This window comes from Siphateles boraxobius, unplaced genomic scaffold (genome assembly GCF_051911475.1).
Source record: "Siphateles boraxobius isolate OS27281-9 unplaced genomic scaffold, OSU_SipBor_1 8, whole genome shotgun sequence".
Lineage (NCBI taxonomy): Eukaryota > Metazoa > Chordata > Actinopteri > Cypriniformes > Leuciscidae > Siphateles > Siphateles boraxobius.
Window position 1 is genome coordinate 21,215,231 of NW_027509208.1, and position 7,417 is coordinate 21,222,647.

At 44.2% G+C, this 7,417-nt stretch overlaps 1 long non-coding RNA gene across 1 annotated transcript; it reads right to left on the reverse strand.

Annotated features, from left to right (window-relative positions):
• Window positions 1-3,090: 3,090 nt before the first annotated feature.
• On the reverse strand, window positions 3,091-3,924 carry LOC143729692 (uncharacterized). Its single transcript, XR_013200047.1, has 2 exons — window positions 3,846-3,924; window positions 3,091-3,206 (listed from the first exon to the last, which is right to left on the reverse strand). It is a non-coding gene; the product is annotated as an uncharacterized LOC143729692 (long non-coding RNA).
• Window positions 3,925-7,417: the final 3,493 nt, after the last annotated feature.

The following is a 7,417-nucleotide window of genomic DNA, read 5'->3' on the forward strand; positions in this document are numbered from 1 at the left end:
AGAGCTTCTCCGGAATTTCTCAAATAACGTAAGTATCATCATTTATTTAGCTAATACATTTTACCTCAGAAAAAACACACTCACAAAAACCTGTGAACAATGACAGATGTTGATTTTTGGCAAGGACAAAGTAATTTATTTTCTTGTGATATTACCATCGATGAATAAACATGAATGAATCAATGGAGATATTTTTTTATTTTATTTATTTTAATGGCAATAGGTTATTTACAGTGAAAAAAACTGAAAATAAATACACAAGCTTGATCAAAATTACAGATGGCACTTGGAGTCTTTTACATCTGAAGTCTTCATTATGTATATTTTTTTCCCACTGTAAATAACCTATTGCCATTAAATAAATAAAAATATCTCTATTGGTTCATTCATGATATACATATATATATATGTGTGTGTGTATGTATATATATATATATATAGTGTGTGTGTGTGTGTGTGTGTGTGTGTGTGTGTGTGCGTGCGTGCGTGCATGTATGTATGTGTATATATATATATATACACACACACACATATATAAATATATACATACACACACATATATACATATATATAAATATATATGCATGTATGTATGTGTTTACATGTGTATATATGTGTGTAAATGAGTATGTATATATTCAAATACATCATGCATAAGAAATGGATCATATACATATAAATACATTATATTTATAAATAAGTCAACACAGGAAACAAGTGATTTGTTGATTCAAATTGTATTCTACAATAAAACTATATACACTTTTACAGATTGTGAGCCCTTCAACCTACTGCCACCTGAATCCTGCTGTACCAATTCTTCGGCTATATTTTGAAGATGGAGCTGACCTCCGCCCCAACCTCCGACTTTCACGGCAGTCCATCCAGTCCCTGATTGCTGCTGTGAAACCTGCTTGCGACCATGGCTGGGAAAAGGACGTCGAGGTGCTGGTGTTCCTCTACTGGCTGGCCCATGCAGCATCATACCGGGTAGTGTCACTCGCCTTTGACATCCCAAAGTCTACTGTGCACGACATTGTGCACAAAGTGAGTAAGGCAGTCATCGGCATTTTGAGACAGGTTATCGCTTTCCCCAGCGCAGATGACCTGGAGGCAGTGGGAGCAGGTTTTGCCCAGCTGGCAGGGTCTCCGGCTTTCAGTATAGTAGCTGGTGCTATAGATGGGTGTCACATACGCATCAAACCACCATCAAGTGACGTCCAGTGCTATTTTAACCGGAAGCTTTACAATTCTGTCCAGCTGCAGGCCATCACTGACCACCAGGGGAAGTTCCTCGACATTTTCGTTGGGTATCCTGGGTCGGTGCACGATGCCAGGGTGCTGAAGAACAGCCCTGTGTACACTGGCCGCCTGTTTCCACCTGCAGGAAAGTGCATCCTTGGAGATGGTGGGTATCCTTGCCTGAGTACGCCCATCTGCCTCATGACCCCATACAGAGAGCCTGTACAGAATGCTGTACAGGGGAGGTACAACAGGAAGCATTCTCGAGCACGGAACATCGTCGAGAGGGCCTTCGGGATGCTGAAAACACGATGGCGTTCCATTTTTTTCAAGGCCCTGGAAGTCAGCCCTGCTTTTGTGCCAGATGTTGTTGCATGCTGCACAGTGCTCCACAATCTCTGTCTTCTCAACGGGGACATAGTTGATCCAGAAGTTGCGGAGGATAACGATGACCCACCTGAACCCGGCAACACAGAAGCCAACGCAGGAGACAATCTGCGGGACAATCTCGCTGCAGCGGTGTCTGCACCAGGCAACTGTGTGCCTGCTCTTCATGAGCATGATTACCTGTAAAGACACTTCAACAGGTTAAGACACTAAAAATCAGTTCTTGTTCTCAGATTGACAGAGTTCCAGTTTTGTCTATGTTAGTTATATTAGTTATGTAAATAGTTAGGTGTGTGTGTGTGGGCACAGCCCACAGGGTGCTGTGATGCGTACAGCGCAGTATTAGTAGTTAGAGAGGTGTGCATGGCTATCTGTGTGCATCCCTCTGGCTTACAGCTGCTGGACAAAGCCTCTCCATCACCAAGACTCCTGTCGGGCCTCCTCGCGGCTGCACATGGTAACTGGGGATAGTGCAGACCCAGGCTAATCGACAGGGGATCTCGGAGCTACAGTGGTCCCTAGAGGTGACACACCAACCACTGGCACACTGCCTTAGGCGGTGTGTAAATTTGTATACCAAATATTTCAAATTCTAGCTACATATCACATATTTGAGCTTAATGTTGTACAATTTTTTTACTTCAAGTGGAAATCCAAAAATTGCCCAAGGGGCATTGTACACATGTGTTGAAAGAAACATATTGAATTATTTTAAAGTGATGCCCTACAAATGAGATTGCTATTATCAAAGTCCCTTTAGATCTTTAAGATACCTGTGAAAGTTACCTTACTGAAGCTGCTGAAGTTCATTTTCTTCCATCATGATGACACTATAATAAAAATGTTTAAATACTTTTCCTTTTGGTGTTGCTTTAAGCTCTATAATACTACTTTATGCCAAAGTTATGTGATTTTGTTTTAAGCTTTGTATTCTGTATCCATTTAAAATTTAAATACACAAAAATAAAGTAAATACATTTCAAAGGTGTCTGGAGTGCGTGGGTATTTCTCTACAGTGTGGCACTCATATTCAGACAATATATTTTTCAGATATACCTGCAATTTGCCTGTTTCAAAAAACCATCTGGAATCTGCTACAAAATACACACACAAAACACTTTAAAAATATTAATTACTCAATGTCACACATTAAGGACTTTACAACTGACAATTAGCTACTGTAAATCCCTGGGAATTAAGTGTTTTGTAATAAAACTTGCTAAAACAGCACTACACAGTGAACTTACTAACAAAAAATGAAGAGAGAGTGTGTATCATTTAATTTCTTTATTACTATTATTTTTTTGCAATTATTGCTAATAGCTGAAGGAATCTTTCCTCTCTCTCTTTTGTCTCCCTATCTCTCTCTCTCACTTCTCGGTCTCTTCTTTCTTCTCTTTCTCTGGCCTCCTGTTCTGGCCTCTTCTCATGCTCTCGTCGCTCTCTTTCTTTTCTTTCCTCCTTTTCCTCCATCTCTCTCCATCGCCTCTCCTCCCTTTCAATGGCATCTTGTTCCCTTTCAGCTTCCCTCTCCTCCATCTCTCGGATCAGCTCCTCAACTTCTTTTCTTTTCCTCCCTACTCTTACACGCTTTGACCTCACTGAGGATGGAGAGGTAACAGCAACATCTGGACCAGATGAGGCAATAAGGGTGGGTGGTGTGATGGAGGGTCTGCCCCCTATTGCCTCATCCATGGTAGAATACCATTTCCAGGACGCTGCTGTTAAACCCCCATCCTCAGTGCTCACCCCAGTCTGTGGACATTTCAGATCCTACACATATTTGAAAACAGAATAAAGACAGTCAATTATATTGTAAAACATATCCTTCGTTAAATTATTGCATTACAGGGCCAAACATGAGCATGATTCAATCATGACAGAATTCTCATTTTGGGGTGAACTATAATAATAAAAAAATCTTACTTTATATTTCTGTTTAAGGTTTTCCCATTTTTTTTATCTGCGCAGCAGACATTTTGCGCTCTAGCCTCTGCTCTGTGATAAAAACTCTGCAATAAATGCACAGAAATCAAGCATATAAGGAATGCAGTAAGAGCTCGAGTAGAAATGTTTACATCTACAACTAACTTACCATTGAATCTACAGCACTTGAAAAAAAATTACATATTACATTTGTCTTGTATACTTACTCAAAACCTTTTATTGCAGCATTTCGCTTTCCAGTGAAGAGGGCTTCATTAGCCACTCTCCACTCAATCAGAACACGCGTGTGTTCATCAGCCCCTGCAACATCAACACAGGATTTAACATTAGTGATGAACCATGGTCAATCTATTAATGTTACATGGACAAGCTGAGGTACACTTGTTAACAGTAACTTAGCTTGCTATGTACAGTTAGCCAACAAATATTTCATAATAACAACACAGGTAAAGGAGAAATAAGATCGTTGTAAAATAAAAAATAAAAGTTTTGAACGTCTTTGTTGAAAACAGAGTTAACGTTAGCTAGCTGACAGGCATTAGCTCGTTCTGTTCGGTAATAATAATAATGATAAAATTGTCATTTTGCAGCCAATTCGGAAAATTGTACCAGCGATTTTCATTATTTAAACGTTTAACAAGTCAATAGTTTACTTAGATGATGTTAAACAAACACAATTTAACCACAAAGAAACAAAAAGTGTTTCACGAGTTCACACTTACATCAATTAAACAGAGTAAAGATTATGCGTATTTGGCGTGCTGTCCGGGGGGAGGGCTCCGAGCTCGGAATTTTGCCCGAACCCAGAGTACCCCCCCCATTGTTGTAAGAGTACTAGGACTATAAGTGAGGAGATGGGGTGGTGGAGGGATGCTGTTAAACTGTCAATGAACGGAGGTTAGTTTGCTGTATATATACACAGCGATTAACTCATTGATTAAGCACCACTCTTGTCTAATTAGGTTTGATTATTTAAATGTGCTCCACGTGTGTTTAATTAGGTTTAATTATCTGAACGTGCTCCTCCCGAACTTTGTTAATAAAACATCATTTCACGAGTTCACACTTACATCAATTAAACAGAGTAAAGATTATGCGTATTTGGCGTGCTGTCCGGGGGGAGGGCTCCGAGCTCGGAATTTTGCCCGAACCCAGAGTACTCCCCCAAAAGGCAAAAAGAGCAAAGGACAGCCGCCAGACTAAAGACCCCCCAAAACGCAGAGAATTTGGCGGGCTGGCGTTTTGAGAATAAGCCTGGTTGCTTGACCAGGAGGGCCTGCTGGCTCACGAACGGGGAGCAGTCGTAATTTGGAACAGTTGGGAAGGCTCGCACAGTTTCTCGACGGGAGCAGCTCACAGCGTCAGACAGGTGAGCTCTACCGGCCGATGAACAGCGTGATTTATGCCGCCTGACCAGGAGGGCCCATGTTGCTTCTGGCGGAAGCAGCTCACTGCGCTAGGCGGACGGGCCCTATTGGCTGACGAATGAGGAGCAGCAAGATTTGGGAATGACGGGTGATCTCTGCCGACCGATGGGCGGGGAGCAGCGAGATCTAAGATGGCCGACCGATAGGGCCCATGTAGATTCCGACGGGAGCAGCTCACAGCGTCGGACTGGTGGGCTCTACCGGCCGACGGCGGAGTGACAAATTTTGGAAGCCCGGCCGGGAGATTTCTTGCTGTGTCTGCTGGGAAATCAATACCTGCTGGATGGGAAAGAGGAAACATAGATGAATGATACGTCTGCTGGGAGACCAAAGCTTGCTGGACGGAGAAGGAAAAACAGATGCATGCTATGTCTGCTAGGAGACCAATGCTCGCTGGACAGAGGAAGAGGAAACCTAGATGCATGCCACGTTCGCTGGGAGACCAATGCTCGCTGGACAGAGAAAGAGGAAACATAGATGCATGCGACGTCCGCTGGGAGACCAATGCTCGCTGGACAGAGAAAGAGGAAACATAGATGCATGCAACGTCCGCTGGGAGACCCATGCTCGCTGGACAGAGAAAACATAGATGCATGCGACGTCCGCTGGGAGACCAATGCTCGCTGGACAGAGAAAGAGGAAACATAGATGCATGCGACGTCCGCTGGGAGACCAATGCTTGCTGGACATAGAAAGAGGAAACATAGATGCATGCTAAGTCCGCTGGGAGACCAATGCTCGCTGGACAGAGAAAGAGGAAACATAGATGCATGCAACGTCCGCTGGGAGACCAATGCTCGCTGGACAGAGAAAGAGGAAACATAGATGCATGCAACGTCCGCTGGGAGACCAATGCTCGCTGGACAGAGAAAGAGGAAACATAGATGCATGCGACGTCCGCTGGGAGACCAATGCTCGCTGGACGGAGAAAGAGGAAACAGATGCATGCAACGTCCGCTGGGAGACCAATGCTCGCTGGACAGAGAAAGAGGCATCACGTAGGGGTTTTAACAGGAATATTAATTCTGAATAGTGAGGTACTGGAGAGGAGACATCACTGCTGCGGCAGTGGAGAAAATAGCCAGAGAAACAGAGCTCATGCGGGAGCAGAGACATCACTGCAGCGGCAGTGGAGAAAATAGCCAGAGAAACAGAGCTCCTGCGGGAGCAGAGGAGACATCACTGCTGCGGCAGTGGAGAAAATAGCCAGAGAAACAGAGCTCCTGCGGGAGCAGAGGAGACATCACTGCTGCGGCAGTGGAGAAAATAGCCAGAGAAACAGAGCTCCTGCGGGAGCAGAGGAGACATCACTGCTGCGGAAGTGGAGAAAATAGCCAGGGAAACGGAGCTCCTGCGGGATCAGAGGAGACATCACTGCTGCGGCAGTGGAGAAAATAGCCAGGGAAACGGAGCTCCTGCGGGAGCAGAGGAGACATCACTGCTGCGGCAGTGGAGAAATTAGCCAGAGAGACAGAGCTCCTGCGGGAGCAGAGACATCACTGCTGCGGCAGTGGAGAAAATAGCCAGGGAAACGGAGCTCCTGCGGGAGCAGAGGAGACATCACTGCTGCGGCAGTGGAGAAAATAGCCAGAGAAACAGAGCTCCTGTGGGAACAGATGAGACGTCACTACTGTGGCAGTGGAGAAACTTACCTGGAGAAAAAAGAGCTCCTGCGGGAGCAGAGACATCACTGCTGCGACAGTGGAGAAAATAGCCAGAGAAACAGAGCTCCTGCGGGAGCAGAGGAGACATCACTGCTGCGGCAGTGGAGAAAATAGCCAGAGAAACAGAGCTCCTGTGGGAACAGATGAGACGTCACTACTGTGGCAGTGGAGAAACTTACCTGGAGAAAAAAGAGAGCTCCTGCGGGAGCAGAGGAGACATCACTGCTGCGGCAGTGGAGAAAATAGCCAGAGAAACAGAGCTCCTGCGGGAGCAGAGGAGACATCACTGCTGCGGCAGTGGAGAAAATAGCCAGAGAAACAGAGCTCCTGTGGGAACAGAGGAGACATCACTGCTGCGGCAGTGGAGAAAATAGCCAGAGAAACAGAGCTCCTGCGGGAGCAGAGGAGACATCACTGCAGCGGCAGTGGAGAAAATAGCCAGAGAAACAGATCAGATTATTTTATTTAATGCCATGTCGGCATTCAGAGCTATTTTCATGGCAAAAATTCAATCACAAAAATACAAATATCATATAAATACAATAAAAACAAAGCAAATATAAACAAGTCATATTATATAATATATATATATTTAAATTAACATGATAAAAAATCCAAAACCTTTTCAGGCATAATCTCATTAAATATGTCCTTCAATGAAGAAACTTCATAAAAGAGCATTCTGCTTGCATGAAGGGCAGAACAATCTAATAAAACATGTTTGACAGATAAGGGAATTTTACAAAACAT